The sequence below is a fragment of the Peromyscus leucopus genome, chromosome X (genome assembly GCF_004664715.2).
Source record: "Peromyscus leucopus breed LL Stock chromosome X, UCI_PerLeu_2.1, whole genome shotgun sequence".
NCBI classification, from domain to species: domain Eukaryota; kingdom Metazoa; phylum Chordata; class Mammalia; order Rodentia; family Cricetidae; genus Peromyscus; species Peromyscus leucopus.
The window spans coordinates 22114885-22131341 of NC_051083.1; the positions used below are offsets into that span (position 1 = coordinate 22114885).

The 16457-nt window shown below is 44.1% G+C and overlaps 1 pseudogene; it reads left to right on the forward strand.

The window, feature by feature from the left end:
- The first annotated feature begins 2383 nt into the window (after positions 1-2383).
- The window catches only part of LOC114702888, a 47616-nt pseudogene continuing 33542 nt past the window's right edge, over positions 2384-16457 (forward strand).

Below are 16457 nucleotides of genomic sequence, written 5' to 3' on the forward strand. Positions count from 1 at the left end.
CAGTACTGAGAAGGGACAGGCAGCAGAAGCTTGAGTTTAAGGCCAGCCTGAGCTACAAGGCAAACCCCCCCCCCCAAATGGAGGAAGAGCCAGATTAGCTGAGGGTTGGAGATAGGGGCTAGGTCACTGAAGGATCTACGGGACCCGCTACTAGCTCATTTACTAGGTGTTTAAAGCATGGGATCACGTTGAAAGCTTCTTTACCCTTTGGAGTCACATGCCCATCTGAGTAGCTGATGAAAGCTAGGAAGTAATATTTGCCGGAGAATACTTCTCATCCAACTCCAGGGGCTTTAGAGATACTCCCTCCGTGTTTATCCAAGAACCACAGACTTCCAAAATAACCCTAGTGTAAGTAAGAAACCCCTATCATGGCCGCCAGGGATTTGTAAGATTGAACCCTTCCTGCATCTCCGGCCCCATGTGCGTCTCTCAATGAAGTTTTCACTCAGCCACATTGGTCTTTTGGAAGTTCCTGGAAGCAGCATCTTAGGTCCTTTCTTCTGCACATATTCTTCTTCCTGCTTCCTGTCTCCACACGAACTGAGTGTCTGTCTCCTCAGTTAGACATAAGCTTCCCGAAGACAGGTCATACTGTACCTTTAGAACCCAGCACCGTGCCTAGTCCACAGTATCTGTCGAATGAAGGGCTCACTAGTGCCCTGTGGCCGGATTAAGCTCCTCACTCTGAATTCATTCAGCCCCTGGTGAGTCATCATATAAATTTATGTAACATGCTTAGCTAGGTCTGAATTACACAAAGGCCCCAGTTCATTAACAGGTATTTTCCTAGACTTCTTCCTCGTCTCTGAAGCAAAGGGCTTCTTGCAAGTCCCCCCACATCTACTGGGAGAAGGGTCAGACTCTTAGTTTTTTGAGACAGGGTTTCTTTGTGTAGCCCTGCCTGTTCTAGAGTTCACTTTGTAGACCAGGCTGGCCTCAAAAACAGAGATCTGCCTGCCTCTGCCTCCTGGGTGCTAGGATTAAAGGCGTGCGCCATCACACCCGGAATCAGACTCTCTTACTCAAACAGAGATCCTTCTGTCATCATATGCTTACTTCAGCCTATGGAATCTTGACAAGAAACTGTGAGGTAAGCCAGGGGTAGTAGCACATGCCTATAATTCCAGTACTCAGCAAGCTGAAACAGGAGGGTTGCTGTGAGTCTGAGGTCAGTCTGGGCTACATAATGAGTAGCAGGCCAGCCAAAGGCTATGTAGCAAGACCCCATTTCAAAACTGACAAATGAACAAAAAACCCTATGAGGTAAGCGGAGCATGGCAGTGTAGCCCGACCTGTAATCCCAGTACTTGAGAGACTGAAGCAGAAGAATTACGAATTTGAGGCAAACCTGGCCTATATAGCAAGACTGTGTTTCAAACAAACCAACCCAAACCTATGGAGTAGGGAACTGTCATCGCTCTTCTATAGAGAACCAAACTGAGGCTCATGGGATATGCCCAGATAAATGGTTACATTGAATTCTACAAGGATCTGCAGTGTAGGCTCTTGGACTCCCCAGAGAATAGAAGAGACTTGCCTGAGGTCCTCCATCATCAGCCTGACAGTCAGGACTATAGTTTCTGTCCTCGACCCCTGTCAGGCCTAGAGGAAGGTCTGGGCCAGAGGTGAAGCACCTGCAGGAGCTGGGAGGGTTGTCCAAGAGAAGCGAACAAAGCAGAGGTTGAGGTAAGGGCTTGAGTACCCAGTAATAGGAGAGGGGCAGAGAGAGAGGAGGCTTCAGAAGTCCCACAGATGCCAGGTTTGTAGTGGTTCAGAGGGCCTCTCTCGTCCTAGCAGCCTTGGCTTTCTTCAGATGAGCCAGTTGTCCTGGTAGGGAGGCAGGAAGGTTGGCCTGTAGCCTGTCAGCTCCTATTTCTTCTAGATCACTGACCACCCTGGCCCTCCCCAGGAGCCTTCTGCTCAGAACAGCTAGGAGCCTGGCCTCTGGGGCCATGAGAGGCTAGGATGCTCTGAGCTGGACGTGTTATCCTTTTTCAGGAACAGGCCCATCTTTCAGACTCCCCAAAACCTGTTTTTCTCTGGTGCTACCCAGGTAGAGAGTGGAGTGCCATGGTGGGTAGGCAGGTGCCAGACACCCACTTGTACCCTGTTTATTAACTTTGCTGAGATTGTGCTCCTCACCAGGTTTCAGTTGTTGGACCTGTAGAATCAGGCTGCACAGTCTTCCTGGAGGAGCAACCTCTGGATTATAAATGGCATGTGTATGCAAACCTCTGGCTTATTTATTTATTTATTTATTTATTTATTTATTTATTTATTTATTTATTTATTTGCTTACTTTTTGGTTTTTCAAGACAGGGTTTCTCTGTGTATCCCTGGCTGTCCTGGAACTCGCTCTGTAGACCAGACTGGCCTCGAACTCACAGAGATCCACCTGCCTCTGCCTCCTGAGTGCTGGGATTAAAGGCGTGCGCCACCACTGCCCAGCATGACCTCTGGTTTATACCTGGCCAGTGTACGCACAACCTCTGGATTATTATAAATGGCCTGTGCTTCTCTCTCTCTCTCTCTCTCTCTCTCTCTCTCTCTCTCTCTCTCTCTCTCTCTCTCTCTCTTTGAGAGCTTACTATAGTCCTAAAGAATATTATTCAGGGACACATTGTCATATCTGAAACTGGGTGATTTGAATCTTACTTGATATGACTGTCTAGGACAGTCTACGTTCATCTGTAAATGTGCTGAGTGGAAGATGTTAGTGACAAGCCTCTGCTAGAAGATGTACAAAGTAGTAATAGAACTGATGTTACAGATTCCCGGTTTTGGAATAGCCACATTAAGCCCTAATCTTGGGGTTCTGCCACTACTACCAAGCTTTGTATCTCAATTTTCTACAGAAGGTATTGAAATAGGCCTTGTGACAGAACCCTTTCAGACTGAGACAAGTTGCTTGTGGGGATAGCAGAGGAGATGCACATAGGGGGCCCAGCCCCAAGTTTGGCCGTGAGGAATTCGAGAGCTCTCTAAACTGCTTCCTTTTGTGAGGAATTCCCAACCCTTGGAGAGCAAGGAAGGAGCAAAGTTTCCATTTGCAGCCTGGCCTGCAGCCCAGCGGGCCTGGCCCCTCCTCCTTGGCTCCTCCTTCTGGGGAAGGACTGAGGAAGAGGAGGTGGGAATAGTGACGGGGTGGCACTGGCAGGGAGTAGGGAGGGGGGCTGCCCCTGGGACAGGTCCAGACTCATGGAACCCCCCTGGAGGAGCAGCAGGTAGGAACCTGGGCCACTTAGCCTGATCTCCCTTCCTTCCTGCTCAGACCTAGACCCACAGCCTGGCCTGATGATTCAGCTGCCTTCTGGCTTCCTGGTTTCTGGCTCCCTTTTTGTACTCTTGAAGGCCTTTGGCTTAGGAGAGGGAGCCGACTTGAGTGAGTGAGTCTGTGGGCATCTGAAAGCCAGCTTGGTCAGGATCTTAGAGCCCCAAGCAGTACAGCCCATGGCCTGTGAGAGGTGACCTCTGGGACTGCCCTGGCGTTAGCCTAGCACACCCGGCAGCCTGCATGCTCCAGCCACTGACATTCTGATGCCAACATTCCAGCCGCCTGAGGGTGTCTGAGGCTCACATGCAGTGAGATGACGAGCCAGTGACTGGCACATAGGGGGTACCTGAGAAACAGCCACCCTGAAGATGATGATAGCCATTTAGAGCTGCAGAGAAGAACTCTCACATTCAAAGATTCTCTGTCAACATTTGGGCTTGTACTACATTAGAGACTGGGCAGCTGGGCTGGACTGCAGCCCCATTTCTGACTTTTACTTGGGCTCTTGAGTGGCTAGTACTGACCATCTACCTTTCGGGACTTGCGGAGACAGGGGCTGGCTGATCTGGAGGGGCAGGCTCCACTTTCAGCTTGTCCTGGCTGTGGCCACTTGATATGACCCCCCAGCAACCATACTGTGTTGGGCAGGGCAGGGACAAGGCCCTTAGCCCCCCTACTTACTGTCGCTCCTCTTCCCTCTTGCCATTCTTTGGACTTTAATCACATCAAGCAGGTGCCAGAGGGGTGGAGGTGGGGGTGGGGTGCAGCAGAGGGGTGGAGTGTGGGCCCAGCCTTGGGATGTGTGGGGGACAGTAACAGCCTTGGAAGCAAAAAAAAAAAAACTCCTCCTTGGAACCACCCTGTCCTCTACCTTGCCTGCCCTTCCGCCCCAAGCTCTGAGTCCCATCCTGTCGCCAAGACCACTGAGATTCTGTCAGCCTTCTCTGCCCTCGGCCCCTCTGCTCTGGCATTCTCTGGCTCTCCCTGTCTTCTCTCTGTGTCTTTTGTCTAGCCCTTCCTCTTTCTCCTTTTCTGTCTCTTTCGGTTTCTCTCTGTCTTTTCCTCTGCTCCTTCAGTGCTCCGCCCTTGCCTCCCCTCCCCTGCCCTCCCCTGCCCTCCCCTGCCCTCCTATGAAGGGTTTTCTCGAAGGGGAGCCCTTGCATTGCCCACACAGCTTTCTCTTCTCTTTCATCTCCCTCTGCTTTCCTTCCTACCTTCCCCTGTGGTGTCTGCTGTGAGGAGGGCTCCTTTCTCCCTTCCCTGCTGTGGTGTCCCAGCGTCTCTCAGTAACCCAGGTCCCCACGGAGTCACCTGGAACACAGGAGGCCCAAGCCTGGCTCTTGTCTCTACTGCCCCCTGTTGTCATTGTGTTCTGTTTGTGGTTGAGTGCTGTCCTCTCTTTCTTGACTTTGTGGTTTTTTTCTTTTTCCTTCCTTCCTTCCTTCCTTCCTTCCTTCCTTCCTTCCTTCCTTCCTTCCTTCCTTCCTCCCTTCCTTCCTTCTGTCCTCCCTTCCCCCCTTCTTCCTTCCCTCTCTTCTTTCCTCCTCCCTCCCTCCCCTTTCCTTCCATGCCTCCTTCCCTCCTTTTCTCCTTCCCTTTCTTTCCTCTTCCCTCCTCCCTTTACTCTTCTTCCCTCTCACCCTCCTTTCCCACCATATCTTCCTTCCTTCCTCCTTCCCTCCCACCCCTCCTCCCTTTCATTTCCTCTGCACCTTCCCTTTCTCCATCCCCCACCTACTCTGACCCCCTTGTCCCCCTTGCCCTCCCTGCCTCCCCCTTCCTTCCCTGTCTCTTTCTCTGTCTCTCTTTCCCTGTCTCTTGCTGTCTCTCAGGTCCACAGCGTCTCATACTCTACACCAGTATTGCTGTCCTACTCAGGTCCTTGACTCCATGAAGCTTACCCCCTCAGGCAGGCTGGCAGAGAGCAGGTAAGAGCTAGACCTAACCCTCCCCGAATCCTTTTCCCTTCCAAACTAATATGCACCACCATTGCCAGACACCCCCCACCCCTGCCTTGTGTCCCTTAGTCCCCCGAGTGACTGTGGAGTGGTTGTCTGAATGTCTGAGGATCTTGGGAGATCAGGTTTGGAAACTAAAGAGGACCTTTGGGATCTATTTGTCCTTTATTCTTTTTACTTTAATTTTATTTTTTAAGAAATCCATCCTTAGAGGCCTGTCTCCATAGCTAGGAGTGGTTGGTCTTGGAATATGTGGCATTTGAAAGATGTTCTGAAGTATGAATAGGAGTTCGCTGTCTGAATAGACTGTGAAAGGATGTTTAGGCAGAGGGAAGGATCTGCCTACATTTTTGGAGAAAACATTATTTCCAAGTTAATTGAAAATCCTCTTTAATATTTCTGATTAGAATTCAACAAAAGGAAGTATTATCAGCCACATAAAAAATAAAAGGAGGCCCAGCAATGTGGTGTCTTACACCTTGGTCCTAGCACTCAGGAGGCAGAGGCAGGCAGATTTCTGTGAGTGCAAAGCCAGTCTGGTCTACACAATGAGTTCAAGGCTAGCTGGGACTACACAGTGAGATCCCACCTCAACAAATAAACAAAATACCTTGCATTTAAAAGGAAGTAAGAATGGAATTTATAGGCTATTTTTAATAAGTTAATTTAGGAGACTATTGCATTTCATAACCTATGAGGTGTGTCATAGGGCTCTAGAAGAATACCTATAGTTTCCAGTGCATTTCTTTATTTATTGTGGTGCTGGAAACTGAACTTAGGGCTTCACGAGTGCTAGGCAGACAACTGTATGACTGAGCCACAGTCCCAGCTCTCCCGGTGCTTTTATTAGAGAGCAAGGCAGGTTAAATTACATGAACTAATTATTCCACTTAAGAAGCTAGAAAAAGAACAACAAAAGGAAAACAGAATCCACTAATTACTGTAGATGAAGCCAGAAATCAATGAAACAGAAAACCAAAGTTTTGATCCTCTGGCAGATATGACTGGGGGAAAAGCAAAAAAAAGTTTTTTTTAAAGTAAGGATTTACCATAAATTCTGAGGGGTTTTTTTTGAAAAGTTATAAGAAAATGCTCTGTGTGTGTGTGTGTGTGTGTGTGTGTGTTTATATCAAGAAACATGAAAATGTAATTTAATTGGGTGATTTTCTAGAAACATGTAAGTTACTGAAAGTACCTTAAAAAGGGGGAAAAACCCAAATCTGAATGGAATGGAAAAGTGAGGAATGAAATGAAAAAAGTGGCATTTTTTTCTCTTGAGAAATAATACCATGTCCAGTTGTTTTTCTGGAGGTTCTGAAAGTTCTATCAAGTCTGGCAAGGTCAAATAATAGGAAAAGATAGCCATCTTCCCAGTTCCTGATGTAAGGCTGTTCAGTGGCACACCCGCAGTCCCTGATACTCAACAGGCTGAGGCAAGAATGTCGCGTTAGCCTAGGAGTTTGAAGTCAGCCTGGGCAATGTAAAGAGACCCTTTCTCAAAAACAAAGCAGAACAGGGCTGGAGATAAAGCTAAATGGCAGAACACAAAGCTCTGGGTTTTTATCCCCCTACCCCTCCCCCCGCCACACACACACACACACACACACACACACACACACACACACAATTATATGTCAATGAGCAACTTTATCTATCATCAGGACTGGAAATTAGATGCGGGGATTTGTGCATGTTAGACTGAGCTGTGTCTCTGGCCCGTTTTTCCTTTATCTTACTAAGTTATTCAGAGGTTGTCCTAGAAATCACTATGTCATGCAGGCTGCCCTCAGTCTCGGGTTTCTACTGCCTCTACCTCCTGAGTTCTGGGATTTCAGGCTTGTACCCCCATACCTGATGTAACAAATACTGTAATAGAGTATTATGAAAAAAAAGAACCTATTAGAGTATTATGCCTTGGTGGCATAGGTAGAGGCCAAAAGATGAAGGGCTCAAGGTCAGATTTGGCTATATAGCAAGTTTGAACCCAGTCTAGGCTACATGAAACCTTTAGAGAGAAAGAGAGGGCGAGAGAGACTATCTTAACAAATGAAGGCTTCCTAAGAGTGCAAGGATTGTTCAACATTAGGAACCCTAGTGGCTGGAGAGATGACTCAGTGGTTAAGAACACCACCTGCTCCTCCAGAGGACCTGGGTTCGATTGCCCATATCCACATGGCAACTCACAAATTTCTGAAACCCACTTCCAAGGGATGCAATGCCCTCTTCTGGCCTCTTTAGGCGCCAGGCATGCACTTGGTGCACAGAAATACATGCAAGCAAAACACCCATATACATTAAAATAATAGTAGTAGTAATAAATGATAATGATAAATATTAGGAACTCTGTTATTGTAATTTATTGCAATGTTTCTCTTTTATAGGAAAGATCATTTAGTTATTTATTAATGCTGGTAAATTTACATTACATTCTCTTGCTACAGTGGAATAATTTGTTACACAGCAAAAGATAGCTAATACCTTAAGCTAGGAATTAGTGAAAACTTCCTTAGCTTGGTAAAGGTTTGTTTTTATAAGAATGCAGAGACAATCATCAAATATAAAAATGAATCACTTAATACATTTCCATTAAATTCAAGAACAAAGTAAGAATGATTGCTATCACTATTGCTTAATTAATTTTTGGGAATCTTAAACAGTGGTATTTCTTGTATTGAATTTGTTACTTGACAATTTCATACACATGTGTATTTCATTCCAATGATAAACAATGGAATTTAAAAAGAAATGAGTAGTGTAAATATTAGAATGACTCATAATTAGCATTATCTGAAGATGATATGATTGTCTAATTAGTCAAGTGAATAAAATGAAAACTTCTTTCAACTACTAAGGAATTCCAATGTGATAGGTACATACAGGACAAATATGTACCCAAAACATTAGCATCTCTGAATACCAGTAGTATCTAACTAAAAGATGTAATAGAGAAAATACTTTTCACAGTAGTAAAAACAGTCTATAAACTCCCTAGAAATTTACATGAAACAGGAAATATTTTTTGGAGAGGGCTATAAGTTTTTATTGAAGGCTGTAAGAATTGACTCTATCAAAGATTATCTTCTGTTTGAGGATGAAAGGTTCAATATGATGAACAATGATATTTTCCACCAATTTGATCAAAATTTGATCATGAAAATTTTTATTTGTCATAAAAATATCAGTGGTATTTTCTTTGGTACTGAGCAATTGCATTTTAAAGTTCATTGGAAAGAGTAAATATTCATTAATTAAATTTTTGCAAAGGAGAAATAATGTAGGAGATTTACCTATTAAATGTACCCAAACTTTACCATAAGAGTGCATTAATGGACTGGAAAGATGACTCAGTAGTTAAGAGCATTGGTTACTCTTGCAGAGGGCCTGTGTTCAATTCCCAGCACCCACATGGTGGCTCACAAACATCCATAACTCCAGTTCTAGAGGATCCAATACCCTCCTCTGACCTCCATAGGCACCAAACATACCTGTGATGTGCAGTACACATAAAATAATAAAATAAATAAATCTAAAAAAAATTAAGACTTCAGTAATTGCAAATATTGTGTCTTCACAGAAATAGAGGAATATATAAACAGAACAAAGTAGGGAGTTTAGATGCAAATCCACATGTTGAAATGGGAAATTAGTTTGTGATTTAAAAAAAAGACATTTCAGACCATATGAAAATATGGTTGTAGGATACCGGAAGAAAATCTGGAATATTTTAATTATAATATTAAGATACAGAAGGCCTTGCAATGTGAGACTTTAAAACCTATAAGACAAAGCTGGGTGCAGTGAGTGTTTCATAGCCTTAATCCCACCACTTGGGAGACAGAGGCAGGAAGATCTCTGTGAGTTCAAATGCAGCCTGGTCTACAGAGTGAGTATGTGGGACAGCCAGGGTTACATAGTAAGATCCTGTCTAGAAAAAAAAAACAAACAAAAAGCCAAAACAAAATCTAGAAGCCAAGCCAGTTGTGATGGTCATGCCAGTAGTCCCAGATACTCAGGAAGCTGAAGCAGAAAGATTACTTGAAGTCAGGAGTTCAAGGCTAGCAGGAGCAACATAGTGAGATCCCAGATCCCTTCTCAAACAACAACAAAACCCAGAAGCCATAAAATAGAGTAATATTTTTCTTCATTAACATTTAAAACTGTATGGTGAAAGATATTGTACACAAAGTTAATACATAATAAATAATGGCAGTAGAAAGTTTAATACATAATATGTTGCTATCTCTGTCTAAATCTAGATTGTGTTCTAGAAGTCAGTAAGAAAAAGATACACAACCCATTGAAAATGGAGAATTAGGTTGAACTTGGTAGAATTTTACCTGTAATCCAGTTACCTGTAATCATACAGTTCCTCTTGTCTCAGTTTCCTGAACTGAGACAAGAGGAACTGTATGAATTCGAGACCCACCTGTGCTACATTGTGAGTTCCAGGACAACCTACACTATAGAGTGAGATCCTGTCTCAAAGTAAAATAAAATGTTTAAATAACACCATTTGATGATTCAACAATGAAATAGATAATTATGTAATAACTATGAATAGGCACTTACCTTACTACTCGTTAATAAACTGTAGGTTTTGAAACCATAACAAAGCATCATTTTTTAAGTATAAACATTAAAAAGATATGTACATTGATTGGAGTACAGATTAATACAGGTTTTTGTTTATTTGTTTTGTAGGGCCACTTTGTCAGTTGACAGGAGAATTTCTCTTTTCCTTTTTGGATTTATGAGATGGGGTCTTGTTATTAGCACCAACTGGGCAGAAACTCTTGATTCTCCTGCTTCAGCCTCCTGAGTGCTAACATCACAGGCTTGTGATGCTGGATATCACAAGCATGAGAATCTTGAATGTGTACATTCCTCCAAGCTGAGAACCACGCCTCAGAGCAAGATTTTTCTCGGGATTTACTGAGAGAAAGCCCAGCTTAGCCAGGCAGAAACCTTTTTTAAAATATCCAATCCAAATTGCAAACATAAAGTTTGTTGTGCAACTCCTTATTAAATACCCCTGTAGAATATCACTCCTTTAAAAAAATATTCATTTTAATTTTAACTGTGTGTGTGTGTGTGTGTGTGTGTGTGTGTGTGTGTGTGTGTGTGTATGGTCATGCAGGGGCGCATGTGAATGCAGGTGTCTTTGTTGTTGTTGTTTGTTTTTGAGACAAGGTCTCACTATATAGATCTGGCTGTCCTGGAACTCACTATGTAGTCCTGGAACTCACTAGGTAGACCAGGCTGCTTGCAGGTGTCTTTAGAGGCCAGAGGCATTAGATGGAGATCTAGGAGGTTATGGTCTTCTGATGTGTGTGCCAGGAGTTTAACTCAGGTCCTCTGCAAGAGCATGCTCTTATAGATGAGCAGTCTCTCCAGCCTCGAATACCACTCTTGACCAAGTTTTCTAAATTGTTTTTTATTAATTCGGGTATGTGCATGGGTTTTTTGATTGCATGTATGTCTGAGCACCACATACATGTCTGGTACCTATAGAGGCCAGAAGAGGATATCAGATGCCTTGGAACTAGAGTTATAGATAATATGGGTTCTGGGAATGGAACCCAGATCCTCTGGAAGATCAGGCAATGCTCTTAACCATGGAACCGTCTTTCCAGCCCTTTGACCACCTCTTAATTAATAGGTTAGATAATGTATCCTTCTCTTAAATACAGGCAGGATTTATGAATAACCTTTACCTTTAGATAGTTTATACACTTGTTAAAGTGATGGAAATAACTTTTATCTACACTTTAAATAAAATATATATATTCTTGGGACTGGAGAGATGAGTCAGTAGTTAAGTGCACGTGCTGCTCTTTTGGAATGGAGTGTGTCTGGTCCTACTTTCAAGGAGTTCTAGTCTAGCAGGGAGAAAAGAAGCATAGCGTACTTTGGAATGGGACTGAATTAGGCTGAGCTGGCTGCCAGAATAGAGGCATGTAACTCCATCTGGCATCTAGGGAAGGCTTCCTATAGGAGGTGACATTTTTAATGAGTTGAAAAAAATAACTTTCTTTCATTCCCCTCCTTTATGAAGAATGACCATGTCTTCTTTTTCACTGTTCCAGACATGGTAACTTCATTGGGGGAAAAATAGAGTCAGTTTAAGCTCAAGAGTTTCCACTTCCTGTGACTTTGGACAAATAATTTAGCTTCTGGGTCTCTCTTTCCTCAATCTAGTCATGAGGCTAATGCCTGCCTACCTCTCAAGGCTGTTTTGGGGATTGGAGATGGTCATGTGAAACTGCAGGTGACTGTCAACTATAGAAGAGGAAAGAGTACTCAGATTTTGTTTTGCCACTAACAAAGTGTGTAACACAATACATGTGTGAAGATGGTTCTGAATCAAAGACTGGCCCTGACCATAGCAGGCAGGATTTGGGGAAAGAGCGGGGTAAACATAGTACATGAGGATGGTGGAGAAGCATAATAAGGAGAGCACCAGGTGCCTGGCCTTGGCATGACATATATGGGAATTATAGCTGTGGCCCTAGTTCTCAATCCTTTTCTTTTGCTGATGCTCTCTTGTAACCTCACAGTCCAGAGCAGTAAGGCATGGTGTAACACTGTTTGCCATGACAACCATGGCAAGCTCTGTCCAAACTCAATCATTTGAACAACTTACTTCACACGTCTTTTAATCCCCTTTTTCTCTGTTGAAAAGGACAGAATACTGCCAACAGCATCATGGATTTTATTGGCTAAGGAGTGGGTGATTCCATTCAAATGAATTCGTTCAGAATTCATATCACTAAGTACCTGGAATACAATGGGTACTCTGTAGACTCGTTGTTATGAGTACTTATTTCAGTAGACACAGAATACTGCCTCTGCAAGGTTATTGTTGTCCTCTGTGGATCCCCAGTTAGCTGCGGGAAGACTGTGAAGGCCTGTGACAGAAAAGAACACAATGGGGCAGAGGGTAGAGAAGAGGAGTTGAAAGGAAAGGCTCCAGGCCTGTCTGGGGCTGGCACAGGTGAACTCACCCTGAGTTCTGGGTCTTAAAGAATAAGTCAGAATTAGCCAGATGGGTGAAGTACCGAAGAACATTCTAGGCAGAAGGAATAACATATGCAAAAGAACTAGATGTTTTTAGATCAAGCAAGAGAGTGGAGTGTATGGCTCCCTGGTAGGCTTCATGAGACCCACGAACCTCCTGAAATTGAATCAAAATGCTACATGTGTATAACTATGCACATAATTTTATGAGCAAGATAGTTCATGGCTTTCATTAAATGCATAAAGGGATTTGTATCCCCTCAGAAAAGTTGGGAGCCAAATTTATTGGTAAGAAGGTATCATGTGAAAGAATCTGAAACATGGGAGTATAATTTGATAAAACTTGTGTTTTAGAACTGTCACATTAGCAGTCAGTATGAAAAATCATTGTAGCTGGACAGGGTGGGACACGCCTGTAATCTTAGCGCTTGGGAGGTGGAGGCAGGACGATCAGGAGGCCATCTTTGACTATATGAAGAGTTGAAGTTCAGCCAGGGATACAGAAAACCTTGTCTGCAAAAAGTGGATTGTGTACACAGAGGCCAATGTGAGGTCTAATTTGGGATTGGCAAAGAAAAAGTAGAGTCAGGCCAGGCCAGTTACACTTAGTACATTTTGTGACTCTGGTGGGCACCATTCATTCAGAGGCATTTTAATTTCAAAATTTGGAATCCAAATCCTTTGAGAGTTGTTAATAAGATAGCTTCAGTTCAATTGTTGGGTGATAGAAATGGTTATAGGTAGTGAAGCTGAGGTATAGGAGGACAGAAATGAGTAGACATTAACAGAATACCAGAGCCCAGTCCAGGGTAATAGTATAAGAAACAAGAACTTCCATCAATGCTCATCCATCATCCTAAGTCCCTGGTCTCATACATAATTGCTAACTTCCAACCTATTCCTTGTTCTTAGAGATCCCAAGTAACACCAGAGACATGTATTTTCCTGTGGATTAGAGAAGGGGGAGAGGGAGAGAGAGGTATATTACTTCTAAGTTGTGAGTCAGACAGTTTCCCAAAGAAAGTAACATCTAAGCTAGTTACTTAAGATCCATAGTGATGTCAAGAGCTAAAAATAGATGATGGAGGATATTCTGAGGGTCTGCACAGAGTTTGGAGGTAAGAAAGAGCAAAAAGAAATATTAGAGGGGGCAGAGTTTAGACATGTCTCAAGCAGTTGTCTCGGGAGTATAGGCTTGTTATGTTTTTCAAGGGGGACAGCTGGGAGCTTGGAGCAGTTCTTGAATAGGCAAGTATCATTATCAAATTAACGTTTTAGAAGGAAGGAAGATTTGGGAAGAGGCTGATGTAGTAGTCATCCAAGAGAAGAGAAACTAAGAAAGTGACAGTAAGCATAGAGCAGAGGAGGTGGGCTGAGAAGTGATTGGGCAAAAGGAAGGACCAGAGTCAGAGACTTGGTGCTTAAGAAGAGATGGAGGAGGAGGTGGACATGATTGAGAATGTAGTTCACAGTTGGTTGAGTCTTCAGGCTTGGCAATGGATGCATCTATTGCATGAATACTTACTAAAGCACTGCTCTGGGCATGAGAGATGGAGCACTGAACAAGACAGATGCCTGTCTTGGTGGATCTTACTGTAGACAAGACAGTAAACCACAGGGTGTGTGTGGTGAATAGGTGCCTCTTGAAGAGTTGAGTCTATAGTGGTGAATTGCTGATCAGAGACTTGAAGGAAGTCAGGCAGCAAGCCATGCACAAATGTAGGAGATGGAACTCCAGATGGAAGGTGCAGGTGTTTGAAGGACACAAGTGTAGGAAGGACAATGAAATTTGAAAAAGGTTGAATGAGGGGCAAAGGGAGCAGAAGATAACATGCAGAATGTTAGAGCTATTTAGGAGGTAGAATGAGCAAGTTTTAGTGACTGAAGAATCAAGTATGTGTGTCCAATCTGCAATCTTTAGGCCATGTTTGGCCAATAATAACTGTGAATGTGGTCTAGCACAGATTCTTAAACTTACTTAAAAATATTGTGAGACCTTCTGCATTTTTTTTCTTGTAATGTGACTGCACAATTTTTAAGTACAAACTGTGTAGATGTCATCGTGTCAAAATGTCAAAAGGTTGGACTTGCCTGATAGGGTCTTCAAGGTGTGTTTTGGGTACAAGTGACTAGGTGTATGGCAGTAGCTTTCACTCAGGTGGGAAATGCAAGAGGCAAGGCTTGCACTGATAAGGTTGTGGGAGAGGTCCCTCTGACATCTGAGGGCTGTATGGGTTGTTCTCTTGGAGCTGGCTCACAAGCACTAGGCTTGATGGGCCTAGACCCAGCAGAAAGATCTGTGCTAGATAGAGCCACACCTGGTTATGAAATGAAATGACGTCACTGAAGGAGAGTGAGATGAAAGAAAATATGAGAGAAGAACTGGGGAAGAGGTACCAACCTGCAGGATGGGCCCAAGGAGAGGTGGAGGGATGGGCCAGAGAAGGAAAACCAACTGTAAGTGGGCTCACCAAGGAAGAAAGTGGCCTTGTTAAGACTGTTAAGTCTTGTGGACAGGAGGAGTTAAGCCAGGGCAGAAGTGAATGTATTGCTTTAACCATCAGGAAGTCCTGGGCAACCTTTCTGAAAAACATTTTCCATGCAGTGATGAGTGCAAGAGGCAGATTGCAGTGGGTTGAAGAACTCGTAGGAGGTACTGAAGTGGAGATGGCCAGTGTAGACAAATTTCTCAAGAAGCTTAGCTGTGAAGAAGAAAGAGGGACAGAGGGAGATGTGGAGGCAGGTAGAGGGTTTTGATTCCCAGATGGGAAAGACTTGAGCTTCTATAAATGGGGACAGGAAGGAGGCAACAAAGAAAGAACAGTTAAGAATATGGGAGATAGAAGGAACGGTGGTTGTGCATGAGAGAGCAAGGAGAGGGCCCAGATCTCAGGTGGAACCTGGCCTTGAGTAGTATGGGGCACCCCTATTTCTGCCAGAGAGGAAAAGTAGTGATGGTAATGGGTATATAGGTGCATCGAGATTGGTACCAGGAATGCTTCAGGGAAGTTCAAAGACATCAACAAGCCTGCCCAAGCACAGAAATGCTGGAGCCAGCTAGAAGGAAAGAATACTTGTGGCTGGGAGTCAGGGAGGACACCTCTCAGGAAGCAGCATCGGATCAGGAGCATGAAATGAAGCATGAATGAAATCAGCAAAGGCATAGAGGAGTGAAAGGCTGGGCATGCAGATGTAATATTGAACTAGTTTGATGACGGTTGGGCAGGAGTGAGTATAACAATGTGGATGCCACTGGCAATGGCAGCTATAATAATGTTAGCATGTGTTAAGCACCAAACCTCTCCTGCGGTAGATGCTTTAGCATTTGTGGATTCATTTAATCCGACCATACCCTATGGGATGGATATTTCCCCGTTTTGCAGATAAGGAAAATGAGTCCCAGACTGGTGAAGAAATGGATCCCAGCACAACAAGCTGGTAGGTGGTGGGGCTGGTATTGAAACTCAGGCCTGTTTGAGTCCATCTGTCCAGAAAAGCCATCTGAGCCCATATGATGAGGGAGCCTTCAATGCCAACTTGAAGTCTTAGCTTTATCCAGCAGACAATGAGGAGCCGAGATGAGCAGAAGAGGTTGGTGCCGAAAGGTGAACTTTAGGGAGGCTAAAAAAGAAAGAGAAGGGGGCTGTCAGAGGGAGAAAGAGCAGGAGCCTGTCCTTGGTAAGAGGGGAATGAACAGTGAGACTGGACTCTCATGTTTTCCTCATGACAGCCTTAAGAGTTGTGGCATTTTTATCACGTTGTAGAGATGAATGGGAAACTAAGGCTCAGGGCTTGAGACCTGGGTCATGTGATTTTGCTGAATCACTGTGTATGTGGAACAGTGTGTCAGAGGGATCTCCAAGTTGGAGAAGGGTGTGTGCACAGATGTGTGTGTGTGTGTGTGTGTGTGTGTGTGTGTGTGTGTGTATGTATGTTCATGCATGTGCTAGGTGGACCACAGTGCCTTCCCCTGCTTGTTGTCTCTCCTCCTCATCTCTTCCTGATCCTTTTCGTGCCTGGATTCTAGACTTTCTTATAGTCTCTGAACTGAGGAGTCTGGGAATGGGATGTTGCCATTTCCTTGGCTGTCCCCAGAAAACCCACCTTTTCACTTCTGAAACATCTGATGCCCTCCCAGCTCTGCTATCTATCCATACACTCCATGACACTGTAGCCCCACTCCAGTGACTATCACATGCAGCCTG